This window comes from Amblyomma mixtum, chromosome 3 (assembly GCF_055824585.1).
Source record: "Amblyomma mixtum isolate Tamu chromosome 3, ASM5582458v1, whole genome shotgun sequence".
Taxonomy (NCBI): Eukaryota; Metazoa; Arthropoda; class Arachnida; order Ixodida; family Ixodidae; genus Amblyomma; species Amblyomma mixtum.
In genome coordinates this window covers 78,187,326-78,213,313 of record NC_143014.1, presented here as the reverse complement: position 1 = coordinate 78,213,313, position 25,988 = coordinate 78,187,326, and the positions used below count along the sequence as shown (strand labels likewise).

The 25,988-nt window shown below is 46.0% G+C and overlaps 1 long non-coding RNA gene across 1 annotated transcript in view; it reads right to left on the bottom strand.

Annotated features, from left to right (window-relative positions):
- Positions 1-25,569, bottom strand: part of LOC149350700 (uncharacterized) — a 109,794-nt gene extending 84,225 nt beyond the window's left edge. Inside the window, exons 1-2 of the long non-coding RNA XR_016290415.1 lie at positions 25,460-25,569; positions 19,035-19,112 (exon numbers count right to left, since the gene is read on the bottom strand). This is a non-coding gene — a long non-coding RNA (uncharacterized LOC149350700). The remainder of the gene's footprint in view (positions 1-19,034; positions 19,113-25,459) is intronic.
- Between the last annotated feature and the right edge of the window lie 419 nt (positions 25,570-25,988).

Genomic DNA, 25,988 nt, shown 5'->3' with positions numbered 1-25,988 from the left:
GTTCTGGGTCTCGTATTTGTGCCATGCCAGGTAACAGGGGCTTAACAAGTGGGGGAGGGGTTCGGCGTCAGAATGCCCCCCGAAATTTTCTGAGCGCTGCATTCCCCCTCCCCCCTCATTTTAGCCTTTTTCCCCAGTGCCATTTACACACCGCATCGATATATTAAAATGTAAAAACGAAAATAAGAAGAGTGTCGCTTTTTTTTTACAAAAATAGTTCGTGTTCTAATATGAATTGCATTCTCTGTTTATTCTCGAAAAGAATGATGTATGTAGTCACGGCTCTACAATAGGAAGCGGAAGTTATTGCAGAAAATAGTCGCTCTTCTTCGCCACCGCATGACGTATGGCACTCATTTTAATTGTATGCACAGTTCGCCCAATAAAACATACATTTTCACGTCAGCCTACTTCTTCATCCTTTGCATTGTCTCAAATGATCACAAACTATCGCCAAAATAAAAAGTGAATTTTTTAAAGCACCTCTGCGTCCGGGCGCCGGTTCACATGCATGGGGTAGAAGTTTTGACAAATGCCATTCGTTCGCAGTTGCTGACATAGTTGTAGAGCAGAAGCTTCTGTGTTCTTTTATATTATGCGAGAATATTCTAAATAGCCACGATTTTTCGTACGGGTGTTTTTTGAGAAAAATGTTCTTTAAGAATCAAGTTCTCAGAGTCCTGCGTGCACTCGTAACAGTGAACGAACCAACTAACCCTTCGTAATAAGGGAGTAATTACTCATTGACGTCCACCCGAGCGCAGCCATACGGCTACAAAGGAAAGCTGTACAGCTTTCTCAGAAACTTCGTGGTTTCCCCCTTATTACTCCCTTATTACAAATCTACTCCACCTTGGGGGATTCCCCTAAACATTTGGTCAGCACTGTTCCCACTTCGAGCTATTGATTGAGCTATTCCTTACCATAAGCTTGCCGTCCCGGTTAGCTCAATTGGTAGAGCGACTGCTCCGGTGAAGCGGTGGTCCCGGGTTCGAACCCCGGACCAGGACGAATTTTTCTTTAACTTCGAAGTTTCTGAGAAGGCTGTATAGCTTTCCTTTGTAGCCGTATGGCTGCGCTCGGGTGGACGTCAATGAGTAATTACTCCTTATTACAAATCTACTTCACCTTGGGGGATTCCCCTAAACATTTGGTTAACCCTTCGTCTTTATTACTAAGATATTGTAAGATAATGACTAAGATATTGTATGGGCGCAGACTTTTTTTACCGGCGGTGTACAACAGCTCCCGAAAAACATTTCTGGCTACGCCACTGAAAGGTAACGTATCGATTGCTTGGCTTGATTTTATGGGGTTTAACGTAACAAAGCGACTCAGGCTATGAGAGACGCCGTAGTGAAGGGCTCCGGAAATTTCGACCGCCTGGGGTTCTTTAACGTGCACTGACATCGCACAGCACACGGGCCTCTAGAATTTCGCCTCCATAGAAATTCAACCGCCGCGGCCGGGATCGAACCCGCGTCTTTCGGGTCAGCAGCCGAGCACCCTAACCACTGAGCCACCGCGGCGGCCGTGTCGATTGCACCGAGATTCTGGGACATCTCTTCAAATCGAGAGAGCAGTGGTCTGGTAGTCTAAAATTTGTTGTTAAACATTGTTCTTGATGGGTACTTTGTAATTATAGGGTAACAAATGTTTCGGAAGGGAACAGACTTTTAGAATGTATGAGCATGTGAACATGCTTCTTCTGTCTGCAAGTGGTGGTTCATTGGTTTCTACATACTGTTTATGGGTGACGTCCTGTATGCACCAGCTGAAAGACGCAAACCTAAATTGTGTACCGGGTCTAGTCATTTCAAGTAAGGCGGCCTTGCTGAACCATGCACTATGCAACCACAGTCTAAATAGGATCTTGCCATGGAACGATAAATTTGTTGAGCGCTTGCCCTGTCAGATCCCCAGTGTATGTGTGCAAGGACTTTGAGTATGTTCAGTGATTGGGAAGTTTTCTTTTTCAGCGCGTTTATATGAGGCAGGAAAGCGAGTTTTTTATCAAAAGTTACGCTCTGAAATTTGTGCTCATTTTTACAGGTAATTCTGTTTCGCTCAGATATAGTGTGGGATCTGTCTGCCTTGTTTGAGTGAGAACAGAATGGCCACTGTTTTCCGTGGGAAAAAACGGAAACCATTTCTGTCCGCCCATGTTGCCAGTTTATTTATCGTTGCCTGTATATGCCTTTCGCATGTTGATATGTTGGAGGATGTGCAAGCTATCTGAAGATCGTCTACATAGAATACATAACGGACATTGAGATTATTTTTCTAATAGAATTCATTTTTACAAAAAAAGAAAGTTGTGCTTAAAAAATCCATCCTTTAGGTACTCCATTTTCCCGAATAAAGTTCCTCGAAAGAGTTGAGTCTAGGCGGACATTAAATGAACGGTTAGACAACAAGTCTTTAAGGCAGTTCAACATTCTGCCCCGGATGCCCAGCTCAGCCAGGCCCTGCAGAATCCCAAACCTACAGGTTGTGCCATATGACTTCTCTAAATAAAAAAAAAGACAGCAAGACAGTGTTGTTTATGTATGAAAGCTTTTGTGACAGTATTTTCAAGACGAACGTGGTCGGTAGGGGTTCATGTCATTTTAAAACCACATTCGTGAACATAGAGAAGCTCCCGAGCTTCTAACACGAAGGTTAATCTGATATTCAATACACTTTCAAAGGATTTCGCGAGACATCTGGTGAGGGCAATGAGCCTATAGCTGCTAGGAAGAGTGGGTGGCTTTCTGGGTTTTAAAAATGGAACAATAATGGCCTTCTTCCAGGCTTCGGGTATTTTACCCGATACCCAAACTTTGTTAAAGAATCTTAAAATGCATCTACAGCCGGTTCAGAGAGATGGGCTAGCATTTGATAATGTATTTCGTCAGGGCCGGGTGCAGTCTGCTTACCGGCGTACTGTACGATATGAATTGCTTCAACTGTAACTGTAAGTAAATTATTATGAGATTCATTTGTACCGCCACTTGTTGGCAGTCTGTTTTTCAGCCGTGTTTTTGTATTTTAGGAGTGATTATGTAGTGAGATGAACTGGAAACTGCAGAAAAGTATTAGCCCAAGATGTCTGCCTGTTCTGTATTTGTCTATATCAGGGGCTGACTGAAAAGGAACTGTGAATGAGGAGCGGCTGCCATTTATCTATTTAACGATCTCCTACATTTGTTTTGATGTAGTTGAGCTATTTATAGACGACACGTGACCTTGTCATGAGGTTTCTTCGGCATTACGGCGGATATATCGGGCTGTCGCTCTTGACGTTTTGAAGTTTATCAAATTCTTGTGCATTGGGTATCTACAGAAAATTCTCCAGGCTTTGTTTTATTTCCTTCTTGCGTCTCGGCATTCTTGTTTATACCAAAATTTCTGATTTTGTTTTACCACTTCAGACGACTGAGGAATTGCTAGGCGTGCAGTGGTTAGAATACAGTTGGTGATCAATTCATTTAGTTCGTTCGTCTATGCTGAGATTGTCCGAAGATATCTATAGGCTGGCCTTTCTGTAAGCAGTGCCCAGTCGACTAAATGTAGCTTGCAACGCGTAGTTTTGTTGGAATGGCTACTGGTGCAGGTGTTAAGCTGATTATTACATGGAGGCGATCGCTGCAGTACGGGTTGTCGGTGACATCCCATTTAAAATCGATAAAAACAGAGGGCGAACTGAAAGACAAAACTATGGAACTCATTCTTCCCGTGCTCGGAGAGCAGTATGTGTGTTTGCCGGTATTTAGGAGACTGACATTATTACTTAGAATAAAATGACCCCTTGCATCAGTGTGTGCACTTCACCAAAAACCGGAGTGGGCATTAAAATCCCCAAATACCGGGTATGGTTCTGGTAGCTATTCTAAAAGGGTCTCTAAGTCATGAACTGTTGCTGTTAGGTGCGGCTCAAGATATATGGTATATGTTGTGATTGTTTTATAACGAAGAATGGTTACTGAAACAGCTTCGTATTTGGTGTTAAGTTTGATTTCGCGGGTTGCGACCGCAGTCTGGGTGACAATAGCAACACCTCCAGACAGTTCACTCGGTTTCGGTCACACAGAAATGCATACTTGTTTAAAATGTTTTTTTTTTTGTTTAGGACCTAAGTTGTCCTCCGGTAAGCATAAAGCCACCGGGGACAGTGTATTTAAAAGATCTTTTATGTCATTGTAGTTATTCATTAGTCCTCGGCAGTTCCACTGCATAAGGAGCGCCACGTTGGATGATTTCTGGGAGTGTAGTTTAAAACTTAAGATACCGGTTTTGAGGGTGCCGTTATTGGGGTCTCCTTTTCTTTTTCACTGAAGGGAGCTGTGCCGCCGCTGCAGCGGGGGCGAGTTCTGGGTTGTGTCCATCGCCTCACTAGAGGCTCTGGAGGCCCGCGGAGACCCCGCGGGTGTACGGTTTGTGGGCTTGTCCCGACTGGGGGAAGCCTTGCGGGCGGCCGACTGAGGAGCCGGCAGGTTGTTTTTCAGAGGTAGCAGGGCAGCCTTCGCTGCGTCTGCCGGGAGCGGCGGTTGCCCGGCCTCAGGCTTTGCCTGGGCAGTGGCCGGAGTCCGGTGTGGCGTATGGCCCCTGCGCACCACATCGGCGAAATTTGTTTTTGCTGTGAATTGGAAAGTTGATTGGAGTCGCTTTCGTGCTTCTTGATATGTTATGTTTTACTTCGTATCCTAGTCATAGCACTTAACCGAAAGAAGCCCCAATCTTCATCTGGACCCATCCTCCTGCAAGGTCAGGCTTTCTTTTCCTCAAAAAACCGGACAGTTTGTCCGGATCACGTCTTCGAGGGATCAGTTCACGTCTTCGAGGTGAACCCCCCTTCCTTCGTCCGTCTATGGGCGGCACGTCGCGTGACCCTCGGGTGGACTTCAGTCGAGGTGCGCGAAGACCTCCATGTGCCGCTCTGCACCTATTGTACGCAATATTGCCACGCTTTGAAGGCATGCACGGTGCAAAACGATCCTTCGAAGGCTTGTTGCATCCGCTGTGTGGGGTCATATGCCTCAGCGGCCTGCCCAACCCCCATCCAAGACCCCAAAAGGAAGTGCACCCCTTGTGCTGCCGCCGGTCGCCCGTCCGGTCATTCTGCGGGGCATGTGTCTTGCTCACTTTTGCGTGAACGCGCGGATAGGATCCGTTCGCGCACAAATTAAGGCTCTTAGCGCTCATATAACCCCGCGTCCTCCGCCCGACCACATCAAGTCAATTTGGATCACACCCGTTGTGCGACTGCCCCGATGGTTAAATATATTTAGGACAATAATACCACAATCACCACTGTCGGCGATTCATATATTACTACCCATAATGAATTTTTGTAGGAATTCCCTCCACTTTTCACAAAATCTGTTCTCTTAAAAACACTAGGTGTGTCATATTGCTACATAATCCTACCTTTGATATATTTCCAACTTTTATTTCTCCTGAAGTCGTTTCTATATTATGTTCTACACTGACTGATCAATTCCTTTTTATAGCAGTATATATACGCCTCGTGCGGATATTGCAGCATCTCTGGCTTTGCTTATCACTTGTATGAAAACTTCACCCACTGAAAAAATTATTTGCGGCGATTTTAATGGGAAAAACATTTTATGGGGTGGCATTATCACTGACGCTGTAGGAACTCATGAAGTTTTTGCGGCTTCTAATACCCTCGTTCTTAATAATCCGGACTCTTCACCAACCTACGAAACTCCGTACGCTTCAAGTTCGATTGACCTCAGCTTCGCTTCTCCTAATTTACTTACAAAGGGCTAATCTTGGGAAGTCGTTCCTGATTCATCCCTTTCCGAGCACAGATTTATTACATACTCCTTTCTTTCCCAACCGTCGTCGCCGTTCAAGCGCTCACCAGAGCCAGCTCCAGTCATTTAATTTCCTAGTTAACTTCTCTGCATCGGTTAAAATCTTTTTACAATCATCAGTTTCATTCGGCGCGTGCTCTTGATCATGTCCTCGCTAAATTTAACGCCACCTTCATGACACTTTACAAGAAAAAACTTGCGTTTGGTAAGACCAAAGATTCCGGAGGGTTCCATTTTGTCGACGGCTGATTTGAGCATAGAGAGGTCCCGTGTGCGCGCTCTTCGTAGCCGTTCCCAACGCATTTCAGACCCTCAGTTGAGAACTTTCCATCGTTCAATTTATTATAAAGCTCTTGCAAAGTATCGATCTAACATTAGAAACACACATGACAGTTATTTAAAGAAGATCTGCTCCACAGCTACACGTAAATTTCTCTTTGGTAAGCCATATAAACATGCTTTTGGCGAGCTCAGGTGCCCTTCCATTATCCCTCCTCTACAGTACGCCGATGGCATATATACTGAAACGCTTCCTGACGCTATAAAGTTGCTCCTTCGTACTCACGTCGCTAAACATGATTCTTCCCAAGATCTCCCTTTCCATACTCACGTCCGGGACATTACTGCGCAGCCTTACAATAACTCAGTTTCAGTTCAAGATTTACCGTTCACTGCTGCGGAGATCGAAGCTGCAATCAATTCATTAGATTTGTCGTCTTCTCCTGGGCCCGATCTTATCTCTCCTCGTTTTTTTGTCGCCTTGTTTAATGCTCGTCCCTTGTTCTTCGTCTCCCTCTTTAATTCGGCCTTGCACTTGGGTTACTTTCCTCAGAAATGGAGAATTGGCAGGATTACTTTTATTCTCAAACCGAAGAGACCAAGCACCTTCCGAATTCTTACCGACCGATCTGTTTTAATTCGTCTTTCAGTAAAGTGCTCGGGCGTTTGCTATATGGTCGGCTGTATTACTTCCTGTTCCAAAATAAACTACTTCATAGAAATCAGTATGGTTTCACGCATGGCCAAAGTTCTGTTCAGGCTCTATCATTTTCGGGAGTTCTTACAATGTTATCAACAACAAAAAAATTCCTGTGGTTCTAATTTCTCTGGACTTCAGAGGCGCATTTGAGAGTGTTTGGCATCCTCTGGTTTTGCATTTTTTACGAAAATATCTTTTTCTGATAAAAATATTTTGAATCTGCAGGGGAATGCCTACGCACACGATGGACGACATCGAGCTTAAGAATGTCGAGGTGCAGTACCCTCCGATGAGGTCTCTCTCGAGGAGTGACTCGTATACTCAGCTGAGCAGCTCAGCCTTCATTTTTATGGCGTACTTTGCTTGCCCTTGCTAGTAGTAGTAGCAAGGGAACAGCAATGGGTAGCGAGGTGCTGGAAGTAGTAAGTGAATATGTCTACTTAGGGCAGGTAGTGACCGCTGTTCCGGATCGTGAGAGGGAAATAACTAGAAGAATAAGAATGGGGTGGAGCGCATATGGCAGCTTCTCTCAGATCATGAGTGCCAGTTTACCAATATCCCTCAAGAGAAAAGTATACAACAGCTGTATCTTACCGGTACTCACCTGGGAGAAACGTGGAGGCTAACAAAGAGGGTTCAACTTAAGTTAAGGACAACGCAGCGAGCTATGGAAAGAAAATCGGAAGCGGGCGGAGCGGGTGAGGGAACAAACGCGGGTTAATGACATCCTAGTCGAAATCAAGAGGAAGAAATGGGTTTGGGCAGAGCATGTAATGCGAAGGCAAGATAACCAGTGGTCCTTAAGGGTACCAGAGTGGATTCCAAGAGAAGGCAAACGTAGCAGAGGGCGGCAGAAAGTTAGGTGGGCGGATGAGATTAAGCAGTTTGCGGGGATACGGTGGCCGCAACTGGCAAAGGACAGGGTTAATTGGAGAGGCATGGTAGAGGCCTTTGCCCTGCAGTGGGCGTAGTTAGGCTGATGATGATAATGCAAGTTCAGAGAATGATGAATACTCAAGTGTTTTCGCGATTAGCTGAGACAAATTTGCTCACTGTTGCGATGTGACGGATGCGCAGTAGCCTTAAAGTTTACAGTAAAAATTACCGACGATTACGTTACTTCCTAATGCGAAATTTGAGCGCAGCAAATAAGCTGTTTCACCTTTTCGATAGATTGAGGCAAAGAAATCGAGCAACACATGTATGCGCTATCACAGAATTTTTTTTTTTTTTTCGCAGGAAGAGGGGGGAGGGGGGCGGCGTGTACACCCAGCGGCAAACGATGGGGGCAGAAGCGCGCGCAGCAAGCGGACAACACGATAAAGGGAGGAGGGAAGAGATAGCAGCGACTGACTGATGCCGCTGACGCCGATAGTGAGTCAACCCCAGCTGCGGAGTTGGTTTCAGGGACAACGCCGCCGATGCCGACACAAACAATATCATACCCTCGCTTCCGCAGCGCTAAGAACCAGGTCTAGCCGTGGGAAGGTGGTCACGTATTCGTCGACGTGCCGGGGCCTACGTGAAATAACCGGCGCGTCGGCAACTGAAGAGCACCCTATCCGCCACACAAGAACAGGGGGGGGGGGGACCCTTTCCTCCTCTTTCTGCATGGCGGCGACGGTGTTATATGCAGTCACGTTATCTTGACTCTCTAGCGGCGTCAGCGGCATCCAGCGGTATCAGTCGGTCGCTGCTAGCGCTGGGGGGATGAAAGGGGGGCGGAGCTGGTTACGAGGCCGACGACAACGCCGACGACGACGCGAAACCCAGGAACGGACGCCAAAGAGCTGCGCTCTAAAAGCACTATATGAAAGCCTTACATGTACCTTTCAAAACCGGTTCACATAGCGAGAATACAATACTCAAACAACTTTATTATGCATATAGACATTTCCAATGAGGGCTCCTTGGGCGTCGCCCATTGCTCGCTCGGCTGGTGTGTGTACCCTGCGCTAGCGCAGCGAAACTAGTTTGCAACAGGCCAGAGAAGCGTCTCGGCATTACCCTCGCCCGATGGAAAGGTCTATAGAGGCTATAAAAGGTCCAGTTCCAACTGTATTCTGCTTGGCAGCAGTCTTCAAGCCGACGGGTGTGTTAATGCCTGTCGACTCCCGGGCATAAATGACGGGAAGTACTGTACAATTGCTTTACGGCTGCATTCAGTTGTGCGGATGGCAGCGACCCTGTCGTTTGTTTTGTCACGGCGCCTAACATCATCGTCGCTGTGTTTGAAACGCCGCGTGCCAAAGAACCTGAAGGGTCCAACCGACCGCGGATGTTATGATCCAGCATGACGTAATCGATATCGAACAATTGTTACCTTCACGGCAGCGTAGGTTGATATAGCGTGTTCTGATTTTTTTTCCGTGGGAAGCAGACAAGTAAATAAGAGCGCACTGAGACCGTGAAACGAATAACAGTCGCCACGAATATGTGCCCCATGCGCGCGCGTCCTGCTGGCTAGCAGACGACGCTGGGAGCTATCCGCACTATGTCGCGTTTCAATACCTCCGAGTATAGACGGCTACTTGGAGGTTTAGCCGTACAGCCGCCATCTAGGGACGCGTTCCATTCCTCAAGAAGCCGTCCAAGATGGCTGCTTCGCCGAAGTGAACATCAATTCTGGCTAACTTCCTGTCTAAAGGTGACGGAGCTGATGCACTCGGATGAGCGAGTCGTGCTCTTCGCGGGCGTCGGACTGTAGGCGGAGTATGGATAGGCACAGTCCTTCAAATGTGAGCCATTCCGTTAAGTTAATTGGTGCGCGAACTAGTGGTTAATTAAGCAGTCTTCGTGAACGCGCGATTCCTAGCTGTGTATATTCGTGAATTACGCAGGAGAGAATCGTGCGGTTGAGAGCTTCGCTACAGCAGCGGACGCTGTAGGTCTGTTTACATGACCTGTTTATAGTTTGACGTTGCCGGCTGTGATCGACTTTTTGAACTCCTCGCCGGCCATCAAGACGGCTGGCGTAACGGCATACAAATGTGTTTTTTTGTTGAAGTATTAGCTGCATCAACTCTTCGTGCACATTCTTTTTTATCTCTACATCCTCAGAACAAACATACCTGACGGTGCCGGCATGTTGCGCCTTGGTTTTAGTCTGCGCAGGATTAACGCTCGCTGCTGTCCTTAGCTCACCGCCGCCGAGTGCCACGTACGGCAGACAGCAGGTTTAATGGCACGCATGTGTTCTTCTGTTGCTGTGTGTAGAAGCCGTATCACCTTTCGCGCACATCAGTTTTGAGTCGACAGTCTTTCGTATCCTTTTTATGTTTGCAGGACCGTCTGGACGAGCACGTTCGAGGAGCACGTACATTTTAGTATCAATAATAAAAGAACAATAGCATATGTCGTTAGCGTCGACTTCGGAGAGCGGGCCCATTGAGAAATTAAGCACTACGGTCTCCTACCATCAGGCTGATTTACGCGCAAAATTATTGCAGCAAAAAAGTGGAAACTGCTGAAAGCGGGCTTTTAATGTGCATGATTGCTAAGTTTCAAGTTTAAGAAAAATTATAGCATAACTGTCCACAAGTTTTAGTTACATTTTTACACCGCAAGTATAGAGAACACAGTATAGAGTGCGTAGACATTCGTGTCGTCGAAATTTTTTTTGTTAGTCTAGAGATAAAACCAATATGCCTCAATGTGCGTAACACAATTGAATTTACATGCAATCTAAAATCAAGCCTTGAATCAACAACAACACCAAGGTCTCGTACATGGGCCACACGAGAAACTTGACCCGCCAAAAGTGTATAATCAAACGTAACTGTGTCGCGTTTCCTAGTTAGAGACAGGACGGAAATCTTCTTAGTATTCAGTTTAAAGCGATTCATCAAACACCAATCCTCGACGTTGTTAATGTCAGCTTGCAATTGGCGGCAGTCCTCAATATCTCCAATATTACGGAATAATTTGAAATCATCTGCGAAGAGCAAAATTCTCGAGTTCTTGACATGTAACGGCAAATCATTAACAAACACTAAAAACAACAGCGGTCCTAAGTTGGAGCCTGGAGGCACTCCCGAAGATGATAGAAATTCGTTGGACACACAGCCGGAAAATCAGATCATGTTACGGCGGCTGCCAAGGTAGCTTTTGACCCACCTGCAGTACATGGGGCAAAGTCCGTATTTTTCCATCTTCATCAGAGGTACCTCATGGGAAACCATATCGAAGGCTTTAGTCATGTCAAACTAGATTGCATCTACCTGACCGCGATTAAATACATCTGGCCCAGTATAATCAAGAAAGCTGCATAAATTCGTTTCCACAGATTACCTTTTGAAAAACCGTGCTGCAGAATTGAGACCTTCTGTTTGAAGTATGAGCCTATGCGTTCGTACATAACCATTTCAAAAACTTTCGCAAAAGAACAAATCAGTGACACAGGTCTAAAGTTGTTTTCATCACAAGCATCGCCAGACCTGAATACAGGAACAACTACTGACAACTTCCAATGACAAGGAAAAACACCAGTTCGCAACGATAAGTTAAACAAATGAGTCAAAATAGGGCCAACAATGTCAGCGCATCCTTTGATTACGAAGCTGGGAATTTCATCATTTCCTGTTGAAAGTTTCCGCTTAAGTTTCTGAATCGCCAAAAGAACCTCATGCTCGGTGACAATATCATAAGCTAAACAGTCAGCGCTGTCTTCAAAAGTGATAATAGCAGTTGTGTTATCATGGCGCACAAAACAAGAGCTGAAGTGATCAGCAAAAGCTTGGCACACATCTTGAGGTTTAAAACAGATACCATCGCGCGTCTTTATCACAGCAGCACTACCCTTATCATTTCTTTGCTTGCGCACAAAATCCCAAAAACTGCTTGGTTCCTTTTTAAAGTTCTGTTCAAGAAGTTTGTGGTACTCGGCTTCATCACGTGCAATCAGTTTTTTCACAATTTATCTGCACAATGAATATCTTTGGTACAAATATTCACTTTCTGATTTCACGTAGAGTTTGTGATACTTCTGTTTTTTCTTCAAGTAATGTCTCAAATCGCGCGAAAACCAGCAAGGAAATCTACACTTCTTCGATTTACGGCGAGGTATACATTTTTTCATTACACCCTGTACAATTGATGTAAGTAGCTCAACGCCTGTGTTTACATCCTCAGTCTCAAGCAATTCTGACCAGTCGTAGGCCAGAAGATCATTGTACAGCCTAAGGTAATTGCCATACGCGTATCTAAATTTTTCTGGCACCATCTCCCGTACTGAACGAAAAGACAAGAAGAACGACAAGGTAAACGGGCAATAATATTTGTCTACAACAAGAGGATCGCGCACCGCTTGCACGCCAAAAAGAGGCACATTAGATAGAATTAGGTCTAAAATGTTTCCAGCACAGTTCTTCATTGCATTACATTGATACAAACCATGGAAATTACTAAAATCAATTAAACATTCGGCTTTTTCTCGAGTTGCTTTGCAGTCACTAGTGACCAAACCAGTGGACCAATCGACATTAGGAAGATTAAAGTTCCCGTAGATGTGAACCTTGTACTTCGAAAAATCGATTTTTTTTCCCAATATTCAAAAAATGATCGGTAAAAACGTTAGGAGCACACATTCTTCGTATGTCTCCAGGTCTCGTCTCCTAAAATGCATTTAGCACAGAACGGCAGGCTATCAGAACTCCGCCCCCGTATTCAATCTTGTCAGAATACACCCTATCGGCTTTGAAAACAGCGTACTCATCTGAGAAATAAGACGCACTGGAACATGATGAGTTTAGCCACGTTTCCGCCAGGCACACGATGTCATACTCACATTCGTATGCATTCGCGAAGAGAGCTTCCCTTTTAGTTAGCAGCCCTCTCGTGTTTTGGCAATACAGCTGAATTTCCTGTGCCATTTTCGGATGTAGTTTGTTTGTTTTTGTGGGGTTTAACGTCCCAAAGCGACTAAGGCTATGAGAGACGCCGTAGTGAAGGGCTCCGGAAATTTCGACCACCTGGGGTTCTTTAACGTGCACTGACATCGCACAGCACACGGGCCTCGAATTTCTCCTCCAAAGAAATTCTAGCCGCCGCGGCCGGGATCGAACCCGCGTCTTTTGGGCCAGCAGCCGAGCACCATAGCCACTGAGCCACCGCGGCGGCTTCGGATGTAGTTAGAGCACCGTTAGGGTCATTAAAGAGCCGTGAGGACCACAGCTTTCCATAAAAAGGGCGAAATACGCAACCATCAGGCCACACTTCCGGTTCGCTCACAAGTTCAAATAAATGCTCATCCAGAGAAACGTGGAAGGAGCAATATGTATCGTACTTAGTTTTCAGTTTTGTGCAAGTAACAACCTTGTCACCTACTGTGTCCGCAAAAAGTTCCTGTATGTCCGACGCCGTTGCTGTCGGGTCCAGGCGAGAAACAAATAAGCTTTTCTAGTTTGGGCGCTACTTTAAGCATGGACTGCTTAGCTGTGCCAAACGTTGCTCGAGGCCGACACGGTTGGCTCACCGCTTTCGACGGGCGTGGCAGATGAGTACTCTGGTCCTGTGCAGGAGGCTTCGATGGAGGGGCCGACATTCCAGCAGGCAGATTTGCCGCCACGGCTGAAGCGCAGTTGCGAGACTCCGAGCAGTCAGAATGCGAGCACTCACTCTGGCTGGCGGTACGAACAGATGCACTCAGGCCACTCAAAGCTTCACGCAGGAGCGCGTTTTCCGCACGAAGCTGTCGCACCTCATCAGTCAACTCATCCATTCGACTAGCCATTTTTTGTAGCATTAAAATAACACCCGGGGAAGCACTGACGGAATCTGAATCTTGAAAATCCAGGGAAGAGCGCTGCACTTCGGGGGGCGTTTCCGTGTCGCCGGCTCTGCCGATAAGCTCTGTCGCCGAAGGTTCACGCCGCTTCACGCAATGAACACATTTGTACCTGCTGGCCCCGGATTCCATGAGGATGTTGTATTCCTCGGCCTGTATGTTGATGCATTTGCAGTGAAAACGCTGACTGCCGAATGCAAGTGCCGCTGCTGACATATGGTTGGTGTGGGTCACGGGAGCATGAGCACGTCAGTGATGATGTCGCGTCACCTGACAGCAATTAGTGGAATAATTAGCATATTCCTCTCTGTCGGTTATGTGCACTCCGCAATGTAGAAGTGTGGGTCTCATACGACGCCGAAATTGATAGGATTACTTTGGCGATGACGTTACATGACGAGACGGAAAATACAAGCTGAATCGATGTATTTCGAATATTTCAAGTCCTTCTGTGCAAAGGGTTCTGAAGGGTCTAATACGCATGATGCAGAAGGCAGATGGTTACGTCGCTGGTGACGTCAACAGGGCTTTTTAGAAGTCTTCCAATTGTCTTTCCCGCGTTGCACATTGATCATGAAATGGCGACACATGCCGACAGTAAGACGAAGACACGCTCAGGTTGCTTGCCAACGCTTGGCAGCAACGCGAAGTGTCATCATGGGAACCACGCCATCATCTGCGTCTTAAAACATACGGATTGCACCCAAGTCCAGGATTCTTGGACACCAATGAGAAGTGATCAGAAAATTAGATTAGAAGTGATCAGAACAGCCAAGTACCGTTATTCAGTCACATTTTAAATAATCAAGTTATTCGAAGTGTACACAATGTAATTCGCACGTTTTTCCTGAAATCGACATGGGAACATTTTTTTTTCTAAATTAATTTTCAACTGCCATTTTTTTGCGCCACTTTGCGATGTTTCCTAAAGCATTGTTCAGGTTTTTCTGGTCATTAGCGTCCTTTATTTTCTGGTACAGCACGTAATAGTCAGCGATTCGCCGAATTTTCACTTCGCTTCCATTCGATATGTGGTGTATAGACAGAACTACAACGGAGCTAAAACTGTACCTTGAAGGACTCCTGAAAGAAGAGAACTAATTTCGAGACATAATGATTATAATGAACAAATTGGATGCGGACACAGGGGCAATTATATCCACCGTACCAGTGGTCCTTCGACAAATATATTTAGGGTAGAAGCATATTTACGAGCTTAGAGTAGAGTTTCACATAGGAGACTCGATTAAAGGTCTTGGACAGATCTAAGAAAATCGCATCAATTTGTAAATGAATACTTGACACTGTAAAAAATCGTGAACAATTTCTACAACTTGTGTAGCCATCGACAGGCCACTTCTAAATCCGAGTTGTTTCTTTATAGAGTCCCAGCAAACCAAAAACCTCTCAGACGTCTAGCTAGACGTCTCAGACGTTTTTGGTTTGCTGGGGTATGCTATTGGCTTCGGGAAAATGTCATAAATTTTGAAATAATCGGCTCCAGTAATTCGCAGCATGTACATGTGAGGAATGATGGCTTGATAATTAGCCGAAGATGAAATATATCCTGTCTTATGCACCGAAATAACTTTTTCGATAGTCCACTCATCAGGAAGGTTACACTATTTATTTATTTATTTATTTATTTATTTATTTATTTATTTATTTATTTATTTATTTATTTATTTATTTATTTATTTATTTACAATACTGCCAGTCCCATCAGGGACCATAGCAGATGGGTGAACAAAAATGACAAACATGATAAAAATTTGAGCAGTGCACTCTGGAATTCAAAAAAAAAGTTAATACAAATCAAACACAGGTGAACAGAAAGGAACAAGCAAAATAAAAGAAAAGGTAAACATCAGCAAGGAAAAAGAAAAATACATGTCTAGGAGTCGGGTGGAGAATTTCCATAAGGAATTCAATTAGAGCACATGGGAACACAGCAGCGAAAAAAAAAAAAGACTTTCTTCACGATTAATTAACAATCTAATGAAGCGATGAGAGGCGGTTGAGTATATCAGTGAAACTGCATTATTAGTTAATTGATAAGGATTCTATCCGTGGCGTGAACTGAGATAATGTGGGTGCAGTTATGATTGAGGGATCAAGGCGATTCCATTCTCTGATCACGCGGGGAAAGTACGAATACATGAACGTGTCGTTATGGCATGAGTATTCTGTTATCGCGCGTGCGTGTTTATGCCTCGACGGGCGTGATTGTGAGAAAGATATGTATTTTGATACGTCTATCTTGTAGTAGTTGTGCATCAGGTGAAATAAAAATTTTAGTCGTGCTTGTTGCGCTCTTGATGATAGCGTCGCTAAACCCGAAATAGCCGCGAGGTTAGTTGGTGAATCTGTGCGCTTATATTTGTTGTATATAAACCGCAATGTTTACGCTGCACTTTTTCCAGTTTTGTTACGTTAGTCACTGAATGGGGGAGCCAAACTGTGTTAGCGTACTCTAAAACTGGTCGAACGAAAGTAGTATATGCGAGAAGCTTTGTCGATGTGGGTGCTAGGCGCAGACATCTTCGGAGAAAAAATAGTTTGCGTATTGCTTTCGAGGTCATGCTAGCAATGTGCGCGTCCCATCTGAGGTCAGAAGTTAGTGTGATGCCTAAGTACTTATGCTGGTGAACTTTCGTCAGTATTCTGCCATTAACAAAGTACGGAAAATCATAAGGTTGCCTTTTTCTTGTTACCGTCATACAAACAGATTTAGTCTTGTTTATCTTCACTTGCCATGTTTTGCACCATTCGGTTATTTTGTTCAATGAATCGCTGAGTGAAATGTGGTATTCGCAGCTGCTAATTGTTTTATAGATAATGCAGTCATCGGCGAAAAGTTTTATGTTAGAATCGATATTGTTGGTTATGTCGTTGATGAAAATTAAAAATAACAGTGGCCCCAACACGGATCCTTGAGGTACACCTGATATGACGGGTACTGTCGCAGATTCCATGTTCTGAAACAGTACGAATTGTGTCCGGTTTGATAAGTAATCTGAAATCCAATCTAAAATTTCCCCATCCCCGATGGCACCTCGTAACTTTGCTATTAATTTGTTGTGGCAGACGCGATCGAATGCTTTAGAAAAATCCAATAATATAATGTCAGTCTGGCTACAGTTATTGATGGCAAATGCAAGGTCATGCACAACCTCTGTAAGCTGTGTGACGGTTGATAGCCCATGACGGAATCCATGTTGGTTTGATGATAACAGATTGTGAGTATCAAGAAAGTTTGTTAGGTGTTTAAGGATGATATGCTCGAGCATCTTGCAAGCCGTGCTGGTGAGAGATATTGGTCTATAATTCGATGGTAAAGTGGTATCTCCTGTTTTGTGTATTGGTATAATCTTTGCCTTCTTCCAGTCGTCGGGTAAAGTTGATGACGAGAGAGATTTACGAAATATCTGACCCAAGTATCTGCTGCACCATTCTGCGTATCGTTTCAAGAAATCGTTTGGGATATTGTCTGGTCCGGGTGATTTTTTAGGGTCAAGCGTGAGAAACAGATTCAAAATGCCCGCATCTGATATGATTAAAGGGTCAATGCGTGATTTTTGATTGCCATAAAATTCCGGGAGATTACCGTCATCTTTTGTGAAACTTGAGTGAAAAAACGTGTTGTACGCATTAGCATTGTTAGCTCTATCCTCAGGAGACAAGTCGGATAACGGGTTTTTAGTTGGGCGGAAATGGTTCCAAAATCTATGCGGGTTGTTTGTCAGAAAGTTAGGCAGCGTTACATTAATATAGTGTTTCTTGGCCTGTTTGCCTATCTCTCTGAACTTCGCAATTGCGCACGCTAGTTTTGTAGTTTTAGAAGGACATGAACCATGAATTTTGATAGAAATACGCAACCTTTTCACATGACGTTTAGCGTGGATGACATCCCTTGTTACCCATGGACTGTTTCTTTGTGGACGCTTGGTTTTTAGTGGAACATGATTAGTTATGCAGTGTGAAACCATAGTCTTAAAATGAAGCCAAACCCTGTTAATATTGATTGAGGGGTCGGAGACCATTTCACTGAATGCTTCAAATTCATGTGCGAGGTAGGTTAATATGCTGGCATCATCAGCCTTGTCGAAGTTCAGTGTTGTCTTAACATCAGATCGTTTTTTTTATTGAGCAGTCTAGAGGTAACAAACATAATGGTATGTTGTGATCAGAGATGCCTTCGATGATTTCTGTCTGCGCTTGGTGTACTGGAAAGTGATCACTGATTAGTATAAGATCGAGGATATTGTTTGCTGATCCTTGCTTGCGCGTTGGTTCTAGGATCATTTGGTGGAGATTAAAGGAGAGAATTAAGTCAAAAAGAGCTTCTGAAGATGATGATGTGTGTTGCATAGTTATCCAGTCCACGTCCGGAAGGTTAAAGTCACCCATGAGAATGATTCTAGTGCTTCAAGCATATTGTTGAAGGAAGTCATGAATGACAGAAATGCAGTCATCTCCTGAAGAGGGGCTCCTATACAGACAGCCTACACAGACAGTAGTATTGTTGCAGAGAAGTCTGCAGAATACGCTTTCAGCACCTGACACATCTGGGAGCGTAACAAACAGCAGGGTTTTCTTTATCAAGAGAACCACACCACCGCCACGGGAGTCTCGGTCTTTCCGAATGACTGAGTAGTTGGGTGGTGCGATTTCATCACTCGAAATTTCTGGTGAAAGCCGTGACGGCGACAATATTGATTTTTAATAGATTAGACAGAGGTATTTACTGAAGGGCTTGTCATACCGTTTGACAAATCGGTTTAGAATTCCATCTGGTCCGTCAGATTTCTTGTCACCAGTGTTTAACAACATTGTAAGCCCTCCCGCTTCGGATATTGCTGGAGAATCCGTCAGTGCGTTTTTTTTTTTACATGCGCTTGCTATATATAATAAGGTGAGTAGAGCCATTATCACGCGTAAACACTGGCTGTAAATGTTCACAGAAAAGGATTCGGAGCTGATGGCCTAGTGTAATCGTTTGAGGAGTCTAACGTTGGAGCTGATTGCTCTGCGTCAGCCTTACGTATTGGCCTAATCCACCTTGGAGATCTGGGGAGTGTTTTCTGCGCATATGCATACATTTCTGACAGCAATTTCGCCTTTTGCTTCATTGCCAACTTCTCCACAGTTTCGGGAAGATATTCTGCTGACATTTCCACGAATGGGAACTAAAGGTACTTCATGCTTTATAACCTTTGAACGCTTCGCTGTGCCTGTACCATAAGTCACGCGCTCCGCTGTTGGCGTTTCACATGACGGGGATAGCATTCACATTCATTGGGGCTCACGTCCGCTCGCATTCACTCACACCGACAAAGGCTCGTTTCCATTCCTACTCAAACACTCACACACGTCCACACACACTCACCCAAACTCACAGATGGGAACGTGAGGAGAAAAGAGGCCACTCATGAGTGAGCCGGCTTACCTACAGCCAGGCGTGATGTCAAGCGACGTAGCGTACTGTTGGCTGGAGTGGCTAAGGTGCTCAACTTCTCGCAAATATCTGTGGAGAAGGACATGTTTTAAGGTTTAAATTTAGTACAGATAAATCAGTGTGTCATGCAAGGCAAGGACACTGTGGAGATCGGTAACGCGAGGCTCACCAGGGCCTCAAAGTACGCGTCTGAGACGAGCAGACGTGAGGTGCGCGACACCGAGATGCAGGCTTAAGGGGCCCAATAAAATCTGTTAAGCATTTCGCACAACCAGCTGGCACTGATATTCGCGACAGCAGGAGATGAGCGCTGTGCGATTGTTTTTGCTTAGCTGCATAGCACGCTAGGCTTCTCTCGGCGCTTTTGGTGCTTTACGTGCCGGCGGGTTCCTCCGCCTGTCTTTCTCGTGCTTCGACACCTGACAGGCCGCTCTTCGCCGGCCTTAGCGCCGAGTCGAGCCGTCTTGGGCGCCTTTTCGCCTTCGTGTGCGGTTACTTAAAGCTGCCGTTGGCGACACAGTAAAGTCTTTATCTCTCGACTCATCCGGCTCCAATCCACGCATGGCGAAATTTCTTCTGCTGGACACCATTTGGACGGAAAATTTTGGAATGTTCAAGAAAGGCTCGCCTTCGTGTTCACCGCGGTTTCCGGAAGATATTCGAATCAGTGTGCCGAGAATGGGAGCTAAAAATATGTAATGTTTAGAAGTTTTACCGTATCCTAGCGCAAAACTTGATTCAAACTCGCCGGCGCAAACAGGCAAGCTTCAGTTCCTGATACCTTATACCACTCAACCATCGCCGTATCGTTTTGCCTACTTGTTCTGATTAGCAGCCTGTCGCACTCCGCGTTTTAAATCACCGTCTGCGTTATCTTTCACCTCTTTCTGCTACAGCGAATTAAAATCGGCAATGCAGCGGGCGAGGGTCTCCTCTCGACCCTAGCGGCGTCGCCTGTAACGGCTGCGATCGCTAATGGGTGAGGTGCGTTTCCCGATTCAGCGCAGAGGCTCATGGGAAAGCCATCTGCTACCGCTACTTCCCGTTCCAAATTTCTCCCCCTACTCGATTGCTTCACGGCAGTCGTTATGTTAATTCGCTTCTTACACTAATTTATTTGCACTGCAACACCACTGATTGTATTGCATCATCGCAAGACCAACTCGACGTCGACTCTGTTCTGCTTCGTAGCGTGTTTTCGCATGAAGTACAACCAAAATAATGTAAACGGTAGGAGGCTTTCTATGCGTATGCGGTGCGATGTGTATGTTGAGGCGCGCTGTGCGCACAGTTGCATGTATGGATAGCCTGCTATAGCCCACTGGCAGCTTTTGCATGCTGTGAGGAAAACACATCTATCATTAGCTAAACTGTGCAAGCTCAGCCCTTCGTTGCCTTCGTAGTGCAGCGAAAAAAAACTAATGTACCGTATTGTGCGTTTTTATCGTAAAGACTTTCAAAAATTTTCCCGCCTCAACCGCTCGCTCGTTTGCGGTGAAACTGCGCACAGAGCTTGCGCAATACGGTAACTTTTGTATCGTAGCAAGTTTTACAACGGTACTTACTTAGTTGAGCCGTGCATGATGCAAAATCGTAGTTGTCTGCGTAGGGATCGTCGAACCAAAACCCGCAGACGCCGTTTTTTCGGTGAAAGGCGGCAGTGGCGCCATCTGTTTTCAGCAGTGAAAAGCGTCACGACAAGGTGCCGCGGTGATTTTGCAAATAATATCATCTGAAAGGTAAAGCCTCATTAAATCAGTTGTTCTGATATTTCTTTTCGCTCAGTTAGCCGAAAAAAACTGCATATTCAAAGGGCACGCGTACAGTGTAGGCACGCGCTTCATGCAACGCTCACCTCGGCTACCTCGGCACCTTGTCGTGACGCTTTTCACTGCTGAAAACAGATGGCGCCACTGCCGCCTTTCAGCGAAAAAACGCCGTCTGCGGGTTTTGGTTCGACGATCTCTACGCAGACAAGTACGATTTCGCATCATGCACGGCTCAACTAAGTAAGTACCGTTGTAAAACTTGTTACGATACAAAAGTTACCATATTGCGCAAGGTCTGTGCGCAGTTTCACCGCAAACGAGCGAGCGGTTGAGGCGGGAAAATTTTTGAAAGTCTTGACGATAAAAACGCACAATACGGTATAATGACCAACGTGTTAAACTAGTTCAACCGCACCCACAACCGACTGCCATGCATACTCAGAACAGCTGCAGCCTACGCTGGCATATTATAACCACGAAGAAACACTCGTACCTTTCGTTATTGTCATTTTCCGCTCTCAGGACGTGTTCATACGCAGCACGAGCTGATCTCACGGTGGTGCTGTGCAATACGCAATGTCGCAGCACAAATAGAGTAGCGAATAAACGATGCACGAATTCACGGCAATTGCTATGCGAAAGGCAGTGCGTTGGAACCGGAAGTAGCTGGCAGACGATTTTCCCGCGGTTCTTTGCGTTCACTTCAGAAACGCACCTCACCTATTAAAGGTGAGCCTCGAAACGAGGGTTTCATCATGGAGATCCTAGTGCCTTTTTCGAGGGTGGGCAATTTTTTTTTTTTTTACCATAAATCCCCGTCAACTCATCGGTTGCGTAAGCGAAAATAAAGATTGTCTTTTTTTTGTGCCAGGCACGCCGCGCAACGGCAGTTAACAACTGTTTGCAGACGAGGCAGACGAACTCAACAACCGCTCGGCAACGGGTCCTGGTTCAAGGACGAATGACTGCGACGCCGCCGCTTTATTTGCCGGTGGTGGGACCAACCACTCAAATGCGCCGTCTCTCCCGCACGCGTACTGGCTCTTCTACACTGTAAACATTATTGCATCTAAATGGGAGTGAAAAGGGCGTGAGCGGTCCTCCAGCGCACTCCCTTTTATGAAAGGCTGTGCGCTAGAGGACAAGTTTACTCCCTTTTTTACTCCTTTCTGTAAAGAGTGTAGTACTCTGCACATCCGCGCTTCCAAATGCTCGTCCAAATGCTCGCCGGGGCGATCAGTCATTGTTTGCCCTTGCAGCTAGTGCCTGCCGAGTGCTGCCCGAGTGCGGCCACTGCCATCTACGAGCCGCCCTAGAAAGCGCTACGCCATTCTTGCTATGAACCTCATGATTACACCTCTCGACAACGAGGTATATCACATTTTTTTTGTTTTCAAGTTAATTTGTTTAGCATTTTGAAAAGAGACTTGTGGAAACAATGGGAGGGAGCTCTAAGAAATTTTATGGGGCCGTCAACTCTAAATGTTAAAAAAGAAGCACTGCAATTGGCTTTGTGTTTCACGTGGGGGCCATGCCTTTACAAATAGAATATTGTAGCCAGCCAGTATAAATCAGCTAATCACTGAGCTAATCATCGTTTTTTTGACACATAGGTTCCAGTAATCGCGGGCCGTTAAAAAACGGCACCAATGGCACCAGTGAGTTCGAGCTCCACCACTAGAACCGCTGGAGCCAAGGACATTGATGTGACATGTATCCATTTCACAGTGGTCAAAGCAGGTAAGGCGGGGGTCACCTTGCCTAATCGCGCGGCTTCAGTGCTTTGTTTTGATGATGCTGGGTTTTTTGGCGCAAGGGCATCTAAGGCCAAATTGCGCCAAACAAGGTTTTTGTTGGCTCAGGCTAAAATATGTACACGTGTTAAAATCAACACCGGGCGTATAGGGCCTAAGAGTAATGAGTATGTGCATGATTATAGTGTGTCAAGAGGATGTAGAAGTCAGGTGGAATGGCCTAAAGTGGTGTATAGCACCTAAAAATCGTGGTAAGAGGTGCTACACATAAAAGATGAAGCCAGGTAGCCTAAACCACAGTCCTTGCTTGAGCAAGAAGGGCGAGTCCTCTGGCAGCTATGGCTAAAAATTGTTAAAAACATGAGTTAAAAATTTAAAAACCCTATGCAATGAAAACATGCGGTCATCACATAAAAATAAAGGGTGCATTGGTATTTTGAATGTGTACAGCTCTGGGAAGTGCTGTCTTTCAGTTTCCAATCTCGGGCACATGATTAGTATGCGGACAACTGAGACATGAGCTCCACATCTCGCGCATTGTGGTGCCGGTGTATCCTTTAAGAGACTTGAATGTGCGATGTATGTGTGTCCTATCCCAATCTGCAGAGAGCAACTTCTTTGTATCTATTTTGTATTTCTGTGGCATACCTTCCAATCCTTGGTTTTATTGTGTGCAGTTTGCTCTGTTTTTCCCAATCGTGCTGTCCTAATACGTGGTCTGAGGTCCTGGTATGGAAGTTTGTTTACCTCAATACGGCTCAGTTCGGCAGCTGACACAGCAAGCCTATCTGCTACCTCATTTCCATAATTTGCCAAAATCCAGACGAAGGGTCTAGAGTCGAGAAAAACTGCGTTGCTCAAGCCTAGAGTGTTTAGTACACCCATCAACACAGGCATATGATACCTTCCGCGAAGCAGTGCCTTGTGCAAATATGTCGGGTAAAGGCAAATTCTGAATTTATGCTCCACAACTACGACCATGTTGCTGCACCGCTCTGTTGGTTCTAACACCTTCATGATAACCCCATCTTTCTCCATGCGGTCTAGTTCAACTTTGATGCGCTTCCTTAAAGCGGCAGGTATTCGCCTAGGAGGCCTCACTACCGGTTGCACTCCTGGTTTAAGCTTCATTTCATATTGGAGCCCATTTAAGTTCCCTGGGCCATGAAACACATCAGCAAACTACAGCCGCTTTGTAGAGTTCACAACAAATAGTAGCGACCCTCGTGATAAGACAGTTTTTCAGTCACGCATCCACTGAAAGTGCTCGGTACGTCCATGTCACTCACGACGAAACGAGCTGTGCACGTACGGCCACTGCATTCCAGTTTCAGCGCTATCTGCTCGCGAACACGTCGTGCATGGCTAAAAACGTGTTCAGCATGACGATGCATTTCTCTAAGTCAGCTCCAGTGTCAGCTTTGCAATTGGAAGATTTGCTGTCGGTCTGAACTTGCGCGGACCATACATTCTTGCTCGACAGCGACACAATTTTAACTGTTTGTAGAAATTATTCATCATCACTCTCGACGTGAATTTCCCTTACGCGTTTTTGTTCAGGCAGTCGCTTGCGTTGCTTAGCCTGCTTCATGCACGCTTTGGCGAAGTGGTTGTAACCATCGCAATTCTTAGAGCATTTGCCTAATACACGGCATGTATGGTTAATGATTTGATTGAATTATTGGGGTTTAACGTCCCAAAGCAACTCAGGCTATGAAAGACGCCGGAGTGAAGGGCTCCGGAAATTTCGACCACCTGGGGTTCTTTAACGTGCACTGACATCGCGCAGTACACGGGCCTCTAGAATTTCGCCTCCATTGAAATGCGACCATCGCGTCGAGGATCGAACCTTCGTCTTTCGGGTCAGCAGCCGAGCGCCGTAACCACTGAGCCACCACGGTGGGGTACATGCATGGTTATTATGAGTAGCAATGAGTGGCAAATGCGCAGTAATTGCCTCATCTCGGTGAATACCTCAACCGCGCCTTAAGGGGAGAGGTAGAGAGTCTGGGAAGGCATGCAACTGAAGGTGCATATGTCGTCGGGTCGAATGCCTATCTCAAGGTAGCCTCCAACCTGATTAGCACATGTAAGCTAATGCCACGAGAAATCGCATGACCCCACCCGGAAGGCTGTACGACGAACGGTAGCTCATAATGCTCACAATTTTGGTACGAATGTAGTCGGGAAAACTGGCGCCGCATTAAGGTCAGCCAGGGGAGGGGGGTGGGGGGAGGGGGGTATAGATGAAACGACGTGGATATGATAGTCTAAAATGACGGTGCTCGGTGTGCTGTGCGAATCCTACGACCGCTTGATGACGTCTCGCCATATTTTTCTTGCCATCCCAGGGATTTTCTGATCGGCTTTGTTTTCTGTCCCCTCATTTTTTTATACGGACAGCACCCGGGCTGCCCTGCTCGTTGCTCTAGACTACTCTAGACGGGTAGAATTGCACGTGACTTGTGCACCGCCGAGGGACGCGTGCTCGTCGGTGTGGCTGCGTGCGCAAGCCGCGCGGTTTCGGCTTGACGCGCTGGGATGAACGTAATTAGCTGCGCTGCATCGACAAACACGTTTTTTTATATTCTATAAGCCGATATGAATATTACTAAAGCCCGACAAGTGACACCCATAGTCAGCATAAAAGACACCGATTTATTCCGGACCAAGCCAATGCTTTAAACGGGGCACAGCAAGGAACGTAGAGGCGGAGCAGAGCATGCAGTCTTTAGGCTGTAGAGAGCGCAGTGCTCGGACTACACCAAAACGGGTGCTAAGTCCCGAGTGCAGCAAAACAAGCACACCGAGGCGCGAATGGGACGAAGCAGCACAGATAGGAGGACTCGAAGCGACATAAGAAATCCAGGCTGCTCGCGCAGCAGCCACTTACGCCGAACAGCTATTCCGTGCACCGTCGGAGAAGCCGCTTCCATCTTCTTTCTGGTAAGGTGCCGCCTCGTCGTCCGTGCACATCGCGACGGCTCATGCTGATCACCGACCGCCGACAGCGCGACCGCATCCTAGCAGCGCGCTCTCCGGACTCCTCCCCCTTGGCGCGTAGCTTCCGCCGCCCTTGTCACGTCATCGCACAGCGATCGCATGCGGCATCTCGGAAGCAACGCTTCTGTCATGCTCAGTTGTGCTGCACCCGCACGCACCTATAGATAACTGGAAGACAGCGCGCGCTGTTTAAATGGATAATAAGGGGCAGTAGAGCCCCACAAAATAAAAAAAAGTTTACAATTGGAATTGATGGGATTAGGCGGGTTTAACGTCCCAAAGCTACTCAGGCTATATGAGGGACGCCGTAGTGGAGGGCTCCGGAAATTTCGACCACCTGGGGTTCTTTGACGCACAGTACACGGGCCTCTAGCATGTTTCGCCTCCATCGAAATGCGATAAAGATATCGACGGGAGCT